Raw genomic sequence first — 12901 nt, 5'->3', positions numbered from 1 at the left:
TTGATGTTTCTTACTTCCGAGGCAAGGATGGAAATAATAAATTAATAAATTTGATGAACGTGCTATCGTGAAGCCTTGCTGTCTTTTTCAAACGTTACCTGTGGGTCTGCTCTGAATCTTTGGGCAGGCTCTGTTGCCTGCTGCACGGGGAACGCTGCTTTTCCTTGCCACGCCAGCACCTTCAACATCATTATCGCCGTAGTGGGGAACTACAATTCCCAGCACCCCCACCGGCGCAACGAGTCACAGCTGTGTGCCAGGGGGCGCATAAAAATCTTTCGAGCCCGACGCAGCGCGGGACGCGCTAGCGAGAAGCCTTGCTGTCTTTTTCAAACGTTACCTGTGGGTCTGCACTGAATCTTTGGGCAGGCTCTGCTGCCTGCTGCACGGGGAATGCTGCTTTTCCTTGCCACGCCAGTACCTTCAACATCATTATCGCCATATTGGGGAGCTACAATTCCCAGCACCCCCACCGGTGCAACGAGTCACAGCTGTGCGCCAGGAGGCGCATAAACATTTTTCGAGCCCCACGCAGCGCGGGACGTGCACGGGCATGCGAGGGCGCTGCCTGGGCGGGCCCGTCCGGGGCCGCCGAAGCCCAGAGGAGGCTGGGCTGGGCCACCCCCCTTCCAACAAACATTGAACATTACTACTGTTCATGGTTAGTGACTTTCTAGTGCCAGTATAATCATTGTTCTACTGTTATATTGAAGTTGTTGCTGTTGTTTCACTCATTTCCCCATCATGAGCAAAGACAGTCGCAAGGGGGTGGGTGGGTCAAGTGTTGTAGGCACATTTGACACTTTTTTGACGAGGGCAGCGTCTGTCTTAAATCACAAAATTATACCCGCAGAAAGGAGACTGTCCCTGGAACCCCTCAGCATATCTTCTGCAGCACCCTTAGTGGGTTCCCTGATAAACCCTAATCCAGCCGTAGAGCCTTTGCATCACCTGAGTACCACGCCACCTACACCTTCACTAGTTAATCCCCCATCCTCTGCCAGTGGGTCCATTCTCTCCCCGTCACCTCCAGCTAAAATTCTTACTCGAAATCAACATCTATCCCAAGCTAAGGGAAAGAGTAAGGCTCCCGCTCCGATCCCCGTGTCAAAAAAAAGGAAAGCGGGAGGAATGCCACTCACTACCCACCAGGTCAACAAGTTGGAAAAGACCAGGGGAGTGGAGCTAGGGAAATCACAGGGAAATATAGAATCATGCACATCAAATGCACCTGAGAATACTGTGCAGGCCTGTGGGTTGTCCAGTGATTTTGCAGTCTCCATATTGGCAAACACTGAAGACAAACTATCATCAATGCTCACTCCAATATTAACTCAGCTGTCCAAAATAGAACAGAGACTGGATAAAATTGAACAAGGTTTATCTGTATCGAATCCTATTCTTACAAATCAAGTAATCATGGGTTCAAATGCCTGTGGAGATACTGCATTATCTGCAGCAATCCCAAAAGGCATTGATTATGGCCCCGGTCATACATCAGGTGTGCCAGTTTTATCGAAGGATCCTTCCCTCCATCCACCCAGTATACTAAATGTAGTCCCCTCAGGGTTGAGAATAGTGGAACCAATTAATGGTAATGCCCGGGGTGGTTTCTAAAGCCACACCATACACTGTGATATTGACAAATGTTCCCCGATTACCATCAGATAAGGAAGAACACTCGGCATCATTGAGAAACAAGACACTGGTTTACCTAAACAACAAAGCTGGGCTAGGTTGTCATTTATTTAGGGAGTTTAAAATGGTTCGCAGGGTCCCTTGGATTGGCAGGTCACCCAAAGCATGTAGAGGTGATTGTGTGGTGCTGAACTTTGGTTCTCCCATTATAGTAAAAACGATTCTTGAAAGGGCTGGGTCTAGGCTCTTTAGTGAGGCAGATATTAGCATCCTACCCCTGGGTTTCTTTTATAGGAAAAGCCCATCTTTGCCACCTGCATTGGGTGACTCACAGGCCACTCATGCAGCCTTGGGTCCATATGAATATAACGCACCAACATATAATACCTTTAGTTCACTCTCAGGTCTGGACAATATTGACTGACTGGGCAATCCCGTAGGGAATGTAGTGTCATTTTCACCAGTAGTTTCTGCGACTGAGGGCTCTTTGGTAATGTCACATATTCAGAATGATCAACTTCTTACTATCAGCACTGGAGGTCCAGCACAGAGTAGTAACCCAGAAGGGCCCATTGCATGTATAGCAAAAGAATATGGTATACCTCATATTGAGAACTACACCCCACAAGTGGTGGACTCTGCCCCGATCAGGAGTAACCCAAGCTTTCACGAAAGCACCACAGAGATGATGATACAATCTGTAGATTTAAGGATTGGTTCTTGGAATATAGCGGGATTAGTAAATAAGACAGTCTCAAGTGAATGGTTCTCTTTTATTGAAGAGTTTGACGTTTTGTCTTTTCAAGAGACTTGGGCGGTAGATCAAGTTTTTCATCCTGGTTATATTAATTTTTACAAAAAAGCAGTACAGAGAGAACGGGGTCGCCCCAAAGGAGGATTAATAACATGGGTCAGGCAAAGTTTAAATTGTAGGTTGGATGAGATATGCATTGATTCCCAGGACATCCTCATTATTAGGGTTAGTAAGTGTATATTTCCCGACTTTCTCCTAATCAATATTTAATCTAGAGGCCTGCAAGGAGGGAAGCCCATAAAAACTATATGGTGATTTTTTAACTAATCACGGAGGTGGAATTCATATATTAATGGCTGGTGACTTTAATTGCACTTTTGAACCCCTGGATTTTCATGATATGTTTTTAACTGCAGAGGAAGATGACAAGTGGTCAACCCCCCCTCTTGATCTTGAGCCTATTAAGAGGTGGTCCGGCTCAGCACTACAACTTAAAGTCCTGTGCCTGGAACATGGTTTGAGAGCGACAAATGGTAGCTCCATATCAGACAAAAAGGGGTTACCCATGTATGCCTCTGGCTCACGTAATGGTCGTTTAGACTATTTTCTTTTATCTAAGGAGATTTGGTTTTTTTTATAGATATGAAGGTCATTCCACGCCCGGAGAGAGACCATAATCCACTACTCCTTTTTATTCAGGTGAGAAATATTAACATTGGATTCATAAGGCACCACAGGTAGATTCTCCTGAAGTATTTCTAACAAATGACACTCGCCGGCTCAAGTGGTCCATTGTGGCAAGCAAGGCTGACCAATTAAACCAGATGAGTAGCATGTTAGCCGAAGCTATAGCTACTCTTCAGGATGATAAAATACAGGGTTCCCTCTCACCTACTGTTACACAGGTCCATGATAATTTTTTTAATAGTCTTAAAACATTTTTTACTGCTAGATCCAAAACAGCGCATACTTCTATTAGCCAGAAGGCTGCTGTTTGGTCGCTCTGCCTATAAACAATTAGCTTCTGCTATAAAAAGCAAGGATGGTGTTATGATACGTGAGAAAAGGATGGCCTATAAGGTCACTCAATCTCATGCCAAGAGGGATTGGGATGAAGATCATTGGAGGGATCTGCTAAAATCCTGTACGGGTAGAGACATGACTCTGTTCTGGCACTTAGTGAAGTGGGGTAATAGGGACCAATGTAACATACCAACCAATAACGTGACGCCCGACCTATGGATAGACCACTTTAAGGGCCAGTTTGCAGCCAGTCCAACAGATCCAGAGATTTTTGTGATGCCATCCTCTGCCCCTGCAGTATCCTTTACCAAAAAGGAAGTAGAAATTGCTCTCCTTCAGGTTCCAAGAGGCAGAGCTCCGGGGCTCGATTATATCCCCGCTGATGTATTTCTTTATGATGTTGATTCCTGGGCACAGTACATTCAATTGTTACTAAATGCTATTGCTCAAGGTGCATCTTTGCCTAGTACTTGGCAGGAGCGGTTATCTTACCTGTCTTTAAAAAAGGAGATCGTTCTAACCCTGGCAATTACAGGCCAATAAGCCTGATTGATTGTATTCAGAAAGTTATTGCCAGGGTGGTGTTGGGCAGAATTCAGGAATGGTTGGTGGACTTGAATATCCTCTCCAATCTTCAAGCAGGGTTCCGTCAATCAATTAGCACTGTGGACCAGGTCTTAAAATGTATTTTAATATATTGGCGAACTGTCACATTGGAATCAGCTCAGCATGAAGCGGTTTTCATTATGTTCATATGGCTCTTTGACAAAGGCTTTTATTGAATTAAAACATTAAACCAAATTGGAGGGTTACTGGGACCTCATTACATCTACCCGTGAAAGGAAATTATTCCATCAGTTCAGGGTAGGACCTTTGCCTCTACATTCTTTCACCTCTAAATGGTGTATAGCAAAGTCCAGCGTTTGTCCCTTTTGTCCCGATGTAAATGAAACAGTGACCGATGTTTTCTTTGTCTGTCATGCATACACCATACCTAGACGAATATGGCTCAAACCCATATGTGCTAATATGGGCACTAGATCCAGCCGAGAGGCCTTCAGAATTTTAAAATCTTCTGTTCAAGGCCCGATAGTGGTTGGAACCGCTAAATTCTTGGGATGGGTGTGGGTTATTAGATGGAACAATGTGAGAATTATGTAACCGCTCATGTTCTTGATTTCCTCTCACTATGAGTTTGAGTTGAGTTTAAAAATATTTATATAGCGCACGTACACCAGGCGGTTTCTTGGCGCTGTGAAGTACTGAGCCCAGGAGGGCAAAAAGACAGAGGAAAGAGAGAAAGGGGGGGGATGTTTAGGGAGAGAAGGCTAGAGAAAAAAGATAGGTTTTTAACGCCTTGCGGAAAAGTGTGTACTGGGTGCAGGACCTGAGATGAAGGGGGAGAGAGTTCCAGAAAGCAGGGGCAAGTGTAGTAAATTTCATGCCACCCCACTTTTTGCATTTAAAGCGAGGAACTATAAGCAGTAGTTGGGCGGAAGAGCGTAGCTCTCAGACAGGGGCATAAGGTTTGAGTTCTGAAGAAATGAAGGCAGGGGCTGTGCCGGTACGAGCGTGAAAAGTGATGCAGCCCAACTTAAACTGGGCTCGTTCTCAGATGGGGAGCCAGTGTAGGGACTTGAGAAGGGGAGTGACATGATGAGATTTAGCCAAGTTGAAAACCAGGCGGGCAGCCTGGTTTTGAACCAGCTGAAGTCGTCGCATGCTATAGGCGGGCATGCCACAGTAAAGAACATTGCCATAGTCCAGGCGAGAGGTTACCAACACCAGGACTATGAGCTTAAGAGCCGGGAAAGAAAAAAAACGAGAAACTTTGCGAATGGTGCGGAGTGAAAAGAAGGATGAGGATACGGTAGAGCTGACTTGGGAGTGAAGGGTAAGTTGGTTATTCAATTTGAAACATAGAGTTTTTACAGAAGAAGAGGGGGCGGGAGAGGGGCATAAGGAAGGGGGCCAGAAAAGGGGGTCCAGGGACTGGAGCAACCACCTGTCAAAACCAACTCCGTTTTGTCGGGGTTTAACTTCAGGTGGTTGAAATTCATCCAGTCCCGGATGAAAAGCATCACCGTCTGAAAGTTGGAAATGGAGTCGGAGGATGTGGTTAAGGAAAAAATGAGCTGGAGGTCATCTGCGTAATTGTAGACGGAGACCTCCATCTGCTGGAGGGCAAAAATAAGGGGGGCGATGTACAAATTAAATAAAAGAGGGGAGAGGGAGGAGCCCGGGGGGACTCTGCATTGGACTGCACGGAAGTCCGCCAAATAATTATCCAGGCGCACTGCCTAGGTGCGGTCACTCAGGAAGGAGGATAGCCAGACCAGGGCCGAACCTCCCATCCCTGCCGCCCTGACACGGGACATTAAGATGGAATGGTCAACCGTGTCAAAGGCGGTGGAGAGATCGAGGAGGGCCAAAGCCTGGGGATGGTTAGTATCCACACCCTCTCTGAGGTTTTCAAGGACCGATAGCACGACGGACTCCGTGGAGTGTGCGGGGCGGAACCCAGCCTGACGGGAGGCTAGTACTCATGTTCTCCTCCACAAAGGTGCCAAGCGCTCTATGTAAAACTTCTTATAATTTATGGAAAAACCCTTTGATATGTGGTCTAATTTTCCCGTATTTAAAAAAAAAAAATGAAGCCAATATCTATTTGTAAGATTTTAATCATGGACTATTTTTTAATGTATTTAATAACGATTTACTTGTCGCTTCCAGAGTGTCAAATGTATATCAAGTCCTTGTTATTTATAACATGGTTGTTGTCACTTGCCCACTTTTATATGTTGTCTAACTTTTATGGTTTTTCTAACAAACCGAAATAAAGTTTATAAACTGAAACTGAAACTAAACATTTGATGAATTTGCAAAAGGATTACTTAATGCTTTCTGATTTTTTAGTGAGTTATTGATAACACAATGAGCAGCCCACTGTGGACTACCAATGGAAACCATATGGTATGCTGGAAAGGAGCATTTGTGGGTGTAAACCATGAACTTTTAGAAGTATAATTACCGCTTGGATGAGGAGTCGAGCTGGCTGTCATTCTCAATTTCCTTGCCTGGCATCCTGTCGGACTGAACTCTGATTTCCCTTCAATACCAAACCATTGTATTTAACTTTTCCTGACTGATCTGGAACCTGCACTTTGCCTGCTGGGGAAGTGAGCAGTAAATAACCTTTTTGCTGAAGGGTTAACTGACTCCTTTCTGTGGTACACTGTGCTTCATTTCTGCATACCTGGTTTGTATTATCTAAATGCTGAAACTCGATTTATTCCCATGTTTCTCTCTCTCATTCCTTTCCTAGGCAGCAAACAAATGTTTTTTTTCTTACTGAATCTGTATGACATTGTGTGGCAAATTGTACTAATTGATTGTTATTAAATCCGATTATGAAATGTGATTACATGTTTCTGACCAGTCATAATGAGGCTTTAGTTAAATGATTTCCATGAGCAAACTTTATTGTATTTGAGTTATTCTTGAAGATGAACTTTCTTGTCTTAAGGTTTATGATAACTGGTGAAAACTGTGAGATGATGATGAAATTGGCATGAATTTGAAATGTCTTTATTCTAGGTCCTCCTAAGTAATTGTTCACGTTCTTTAAATATCCGAGTCCCTGTTAGCTCACATGAAAGATCCATTGGTGGACCAGTGTCTGATCATTAACAAAGGTGTATTTTTTATTTTGTTAAATAATTTTTATTAATGAAAAAGACCACAGAAAATATACATAATAAATATGTTCAACAATGAAATAGAATAAATAACAAATAATGAGGACATATGTAAAAAACTTTTAGAGATGAGAATAATATAACCGAAGATTATATGAACTCTTATAAAATAGTCATAATAAAACCAGTCGCGGTCGGCAGTAGGTGTTTCTGTAGGGTGGTGACGTGGGCAGGGGGAGGGGCAGGGTGGGGGGTAGTAATGTATGGATTACGGAGTTTTACAGGTAAGTAAACATTTAAATAAATAAAACAAATTTCGTTGCGCGCACTGCATTACATTTGGTGATGCAGTGCGTGCAACGAAATTCGTTTTATTTATTTAAATGTTTACTTACCTGTAAAACTCCGTAATCCATACATTATTACCCCCGTCCTGCCCCTCCCCCTGCCCACGTCACCGCCCTACAGAAACACCTACTGCCGACCGCTACTGAATAAAACAGTTAATATAGGTAAAATTGAACAGTAATAAAATGATATAAAAAATATCTGTGAAAGAAGTAAAAGAGAAGAAATGCTGGAGGAAATAAGTTTTATTATAAAAAGAAAAAGTAAAAAAGTAAGAAAATTGAGGAAAGGGATAGAGAGACAGAAGGGGAGAGCAGGACAGGAGGAAAAAGAAGACAGAAATGGATAGGAAAGAGGAGATTATGGAAGAGATAAGTGTGAAGATAAATAGGTAGTGAAAGGTAACCATAACAAATCAGATTTGATCTTTAAATGAATTGATACAGAAGAAACTGATTCAATTCTGTGTTCATCACAAGTAAGATTCCACCAATGCATAAAGGATAATTTAGAGTTGTCTTTCCAGCAAGATAATATAACTTTAAAAGCGACAGCAATAAATAAGTCAAACAAAGCAGATTTGGAGAGCATCTGATCAAAATCTGGAGACAAAGTGCCTAGAAAAACATTACGGATATTAAAAGGGACATTATATGAAAAAATCAAAAAACATTTTGACCAAAAATTTTCCCAAAAAGAATTGACTTTTGGACAATAAAAAAATAAATGAGTCAAAAAACCATGAGCAGTGAGGCATGACCAACAGGAGGATGACACTAAAGGATTAAATGTATGAAGAAGGCAAGGAGTTATAACAATTCTATTATAAATAAAATAAAGAGATTGTGTTATGTGTGCAGCCTTCGAGGTTTTAAATAATTTCTGCCATAACTTGTCCCATTGAGAAGTAGATAAAGAGTGGGATAAATCTTGTTCCCAATCAAGTTCAACTTTAGTCTTAGTGCGAGGGCATAACACATTAGATAAAGTTTTGTAGATGAATGAGGCACTAGGTGGAGTGTTAGAAGGAACAGTATATAGAGGAGTGACAGGTGAAAATGAGATTGGAAAGGATTGAGAATTGAATTTCTGTAGAGAATCTTGAAGAGTCATAATAAGAGTATTATATTGGTGAATACATGAAGCAGGTAAATCAAAATTCTCTTGTAATTCATGAAAAGTTAAAATCAAACCATTAGCGAACAATTGGTGTACATAAAATATGCCCTTTTCTTTCCAATGCTTGTAATAAAAGAATTTGTGACGGAATTTAATGTGTCTGTTAAACCATACGGAAGAGGCTAGGAAAGTTTGATAGTCATCAAAAGGCTGAAAGAAAAGTGTTTACAATAAATGATGAGAGTATTTCAAAATTGGATATTGAGAAATAAAAGTACAATTGGTCATAAATATCACATCCTGAAAAGAAAAATCATTTAACAATGAACATTCAACGGAAACCCATGAGGGTTTAGGTACATCCTGATAATCTTTAGACAAGGCATAACATTGGCGAATCAAAAAAGAATTATGATATAATCTAAAATTCGGAAATCGTAAACCCCCTTCAGATTTAGGACGAGAAAGTTTGGGTAGTGCAATACGAGCACATTTATTATTCCAAAGGAATTTAGTACAGATAGAATTAATCTGTGAAAAAGAATAATTAGGAATTTTAAAAGGTAACATTGACAAAATAAATAATATCTGAGGAACAATCATCATTTTAATTGTATCAAGTCTACCCCTCCAAGATAAAAACAAGGGAGACCAAGAGGATAATAAATTGGTAATTTTGAGTTTCAAGGCAGTAAAATTGTGTACTAAAGTATCACGAATAGTGGAGGAAAACCAAATTCCTAAATATTTAATTTTTGGGGGACACCATGTAAAGTTAGTTGAATCAAACATATGTTAATAACAAGAGTCATTTAACGGCAAAATCTCAGTTTTGGAGAAATTTAATTTGTAACCGGAGACTTGAGAGAATAATTAAATTTCTTGCAGAAAATGTGGTAAAGAGGATACAGGGTCAGACATGTATATAAGGATATCATCCGCATAGGCAGACAATTTAATGTGATGGGATTTTAATTTAAAACCAGAAATCTGAGGATTATTCCTAATGTGTTGGAGGAAAGGTTCTAAACATAACAAAAAGAGTAAAGGAGAAAAGGGGGCAACCCTGGCGTGTACCTCTCTGTAAGCAAAAAACTTTTGGAGATGAGAATAATATAACCGAAGATTATATGAACTCTTATAAAATAGTCATAATAAAACCAGTAGCGGTCGGCAGTAGGTGTTTCTGTAGGGCGGTGACGTGGGCAAGGTGGGGGGGTAGTAATGTATGGATTACGGAGTTTTACAGGTAAGTTAACATTTAAATAAATAAAACCAATTTTGTTGCGCGCACTGCATTACATTTGGTGAACTCTTTGCACCGAGCATTTGTAGCATTAAAAATGTCTTGGGAAATAAAGATATTATGACCCGACCAAGTTAGGCGACGTTTGAGTCTTACGGCCCTCAAGACATGCATAAGTTCAGTAAATTCCAGAAAAAGCATTATAATTCCACGAGGTTTGGTTGACATGGGAATCAGACGACCCAGACGATGTGCTCTCTGAATGTTAAGGGAAGATGGCGCAACTTGAAGATCCAGTAATTCAGGAAGAAACTTCTGTAAAAATACAACCAGGTCAGTCCCTTCAACATTTTCTGGAAGACCATAAAGGCGTAAGTTATTTCTACGATTACGATTTTCAAGATCCTCAGTGTGAATTTTTCATTTATGAATTTTAATCTCTGGAAATTCTAAGTAAAAAAATAGAAAACCTAGAGAAATTGGGAATAGCTAACTTGGATGTTCTAGAACAACTGGGTTCACAAGTTAGATCTCATTCAAATAATTTAAATTCTGGGAATCAGAGTAATGGTAAATTAAGTGCAGTAAATCGTACTCCTAGTGTGCCCATTATGAAGGGAAATCCGGTACCCTCTACAAGTGGAAGGCAGAGGCCAACAACCACTGTTCCCAAGGTAATACGAGGGCAAAAAGTAGATGGGGCCCAAAGAAACACCAATGAACCCACCCCCACCTACAAGAACCTATCTGTATCAAGGCGCCATATTGATAATGTCATTCCAGCCACTATCAATTTGCCACCTGATTGCAGACCATTTGTAGCGATACTTGCGAATGTCCCCAAGTTGTTGCATAACCAATTCGAAAATCATGAAACCTTGAAAAATAAAACCTTGTATTGGTTGGTGAAAAATTGCGGGTTCCCACTACGAGGCGCCGAAGAGATTATAACTACACAGAGGGTAAGTTGGGTAGGGCCTAATAAAAAGGAGATAGACGGGGACTGCATAATTATAAATTTTAGGACTACAGAATGGGCGAGAGATTCGATTTTGCATGCACCTATGCCATCGAATCACGAATATAACATTACACTGTTCCCACTTGATTATTTTTATAGGAACCAGTCAGGAAGACAAATCATTACACATAACTTCCAGCATCCAAGAGCGGCTTTTATTAAATATCCTAATGTTGTATCTATTTGTCCCCCCTTACTGCCTAACCTGTATGACAACTTCCTGGTCCCAACTTCTAATAGATTCCAGCTGCTCAGCTCACTTGAGGAGAATGATTGACTGAGCGATCCATCTTTGACACCGAGTTCTGGAAGTACTGTAATAGGTGATACATTACCTTTTGAGAAAGAGCTGGGTGATGAAAGTTGTGTAAATAATATAATTGAATCACAATCAATTTCATCACATACTGTACTATGCATAGGCAATGTTGTAGATAATGAACCAACTATAACCAATGATAATGTTAATATTACTCCGACTGTAAGATTAGAGGCTTCAATCTTGTCTAATCACCTCGAAAGTACTGGGACAAAAAATGCTGATTCCCTTGTATTTAATAGTTGGAATATAGCCGGAATTACTTCTAAATTATGTACCCCATTTTGGGATAATTTCTTCATATGTGGTTATGACATCATTTGCCTACAAGAGACATGGCATACTGAACTAATAGAAGTTGAAGGTTACACCTCTTATAATGTGGCAGCAGTAGCTTCCAAAGCTGGTAGAGCTAAGGGAGGTCTACTGACTTTGGTTTCAACTAAATTGACAGAATTTACCCTTGGGGAGCATTCTATAGTTTGTCAGCATGCGTCTATATTGCGCCTAAAACATAGCTATGGTAGGGATCTAATTGTTGTAAATTTTTATAATAATATCGTGGGCCCTAAACGTGATATGATTGTTCCCGATGTTGAACGCGCTATTGAAGCCGCAATCACTCTCTCTAAGAATAATTTTGTAATTCTGTGGTCAGGTGACTTTAACATCCAAGCCTGCAGATATGCCCGGAAGGGGATATGTGGTCACCACGAGGATTATGTAGAGGGTGATAGTGTTTATGTTAATCATTTCCCGCATAGTAATTATGGCAGCGCACTGAATAAATTAATAGCCAAGTTTAATTTGGAATTGCTTGATTGCACAAAAAATAATAATAATGAAATTTGTCCAACTTTTAGGGGGAGAGATGCCCATACTAATATTGACCATATTTTGGTGTCCAGTGGTTCAATTTTCACCAATGTCTGGGTAATAGAGCAGCCTGTGAGTGATCACAACAGCATCTCTGTGGAGTTAATGAGTTGGGGTCAAAAAAGCGTTGTGAAAAGTAAAGCAGTTCACGGGATTTCTGCTGAAAGACCAAATGGTACAAGAATCAAATGGATTAAGATTGACCCTAATAAACTAACAAAGGATATTATCTGTAAATGTACCAGAGAGGTTGAATACTGTCTTGCACCTAATGTGATAGCGCCTGAGGTTCTCTCCAATTTTATGAAAATTACATGCACAGTTGAAAATTCCCTGTTAAAAAGAAACAGAAGGGTTAAGAGAAATAAAACTGTGTGGTTCGACAAACATTGTGCCGAGACCCTGAAAAAATTAAAAAGTGTACTTAATACTAAACCTAGAAATAAAGAAAGAGTCAGTGAAGAACGTTTTAATTATAAACTGGCCCTGTCAAACAGGAAAAGGGAGCTACAGGACGAGGCCTGGAATAAACTTGACATGGCCGCTGTAACTAAAAACCTTAAACTCCTTTGGGAAACGATTAATGGCCCATTCTTAAAGAATGAAAATACCCCTGAGGTCAGTTCGCATGTCAGCTGTCTTGCATGGATTGCACATTTCTCTGAGATTTTTAATTCGGATCTTAAATTTGATGGGTCTATTTTATGTTTTAATTGGAAGAAAATGCAGTTGTTTTTAACCTTAAATGAAGTGACAGATGCAATTAAAAATAGTAAGGGTGGTAAAGCACCTGGGCCCGATGGGGTACCCATGGATTTTTTTAAGCACGAAATAACATTATGGGCCCCAATCCTAACTC

The 12901-nt window shown here is 40.7% G+C and overlaps 1 long non-coding RNA gene across 1 annotated transcript; it reads left to right on the top strand.

Moving 5' to 3' along the window:
- The first annotated feature begins 290 nt into the window (after nucleotides 1–290).
- On the top strand, nucleotides 291–6893 carry LOC144824910 (uncharacterized). The gene is made up of 3 exons (XR_013609173.1): nucleotides 291–661; nucleotides 3033–3091; nucleotides 6332–6893. It is a non-coding gene; the product is annotated as an uncharacterized LOC144824910 (long non-coding RNA).
- Nucleotides 6894–12901: the final 6008 nt, after the last annotated feature.

Source organism: Lissotriton helveticus, chromosome 3_1 (genome assembly GCF_964261635.1).
Source record: "Lissotriton helveticus chromosome 3_1, aLisHel1.1, whole genome shotgun sequence".
Lineage (NCBI taxonomy): Eukaryota > Metazoa > Chordata > Amphibia > Caudata > Salamandridae > Lissotriton > Lissotriton helveticus.
The sequence above is the reverse complement of the archived record's forward strand: the minus strand, read 5'-3'. Positions and strand labels throughout refer to the sequence as shown.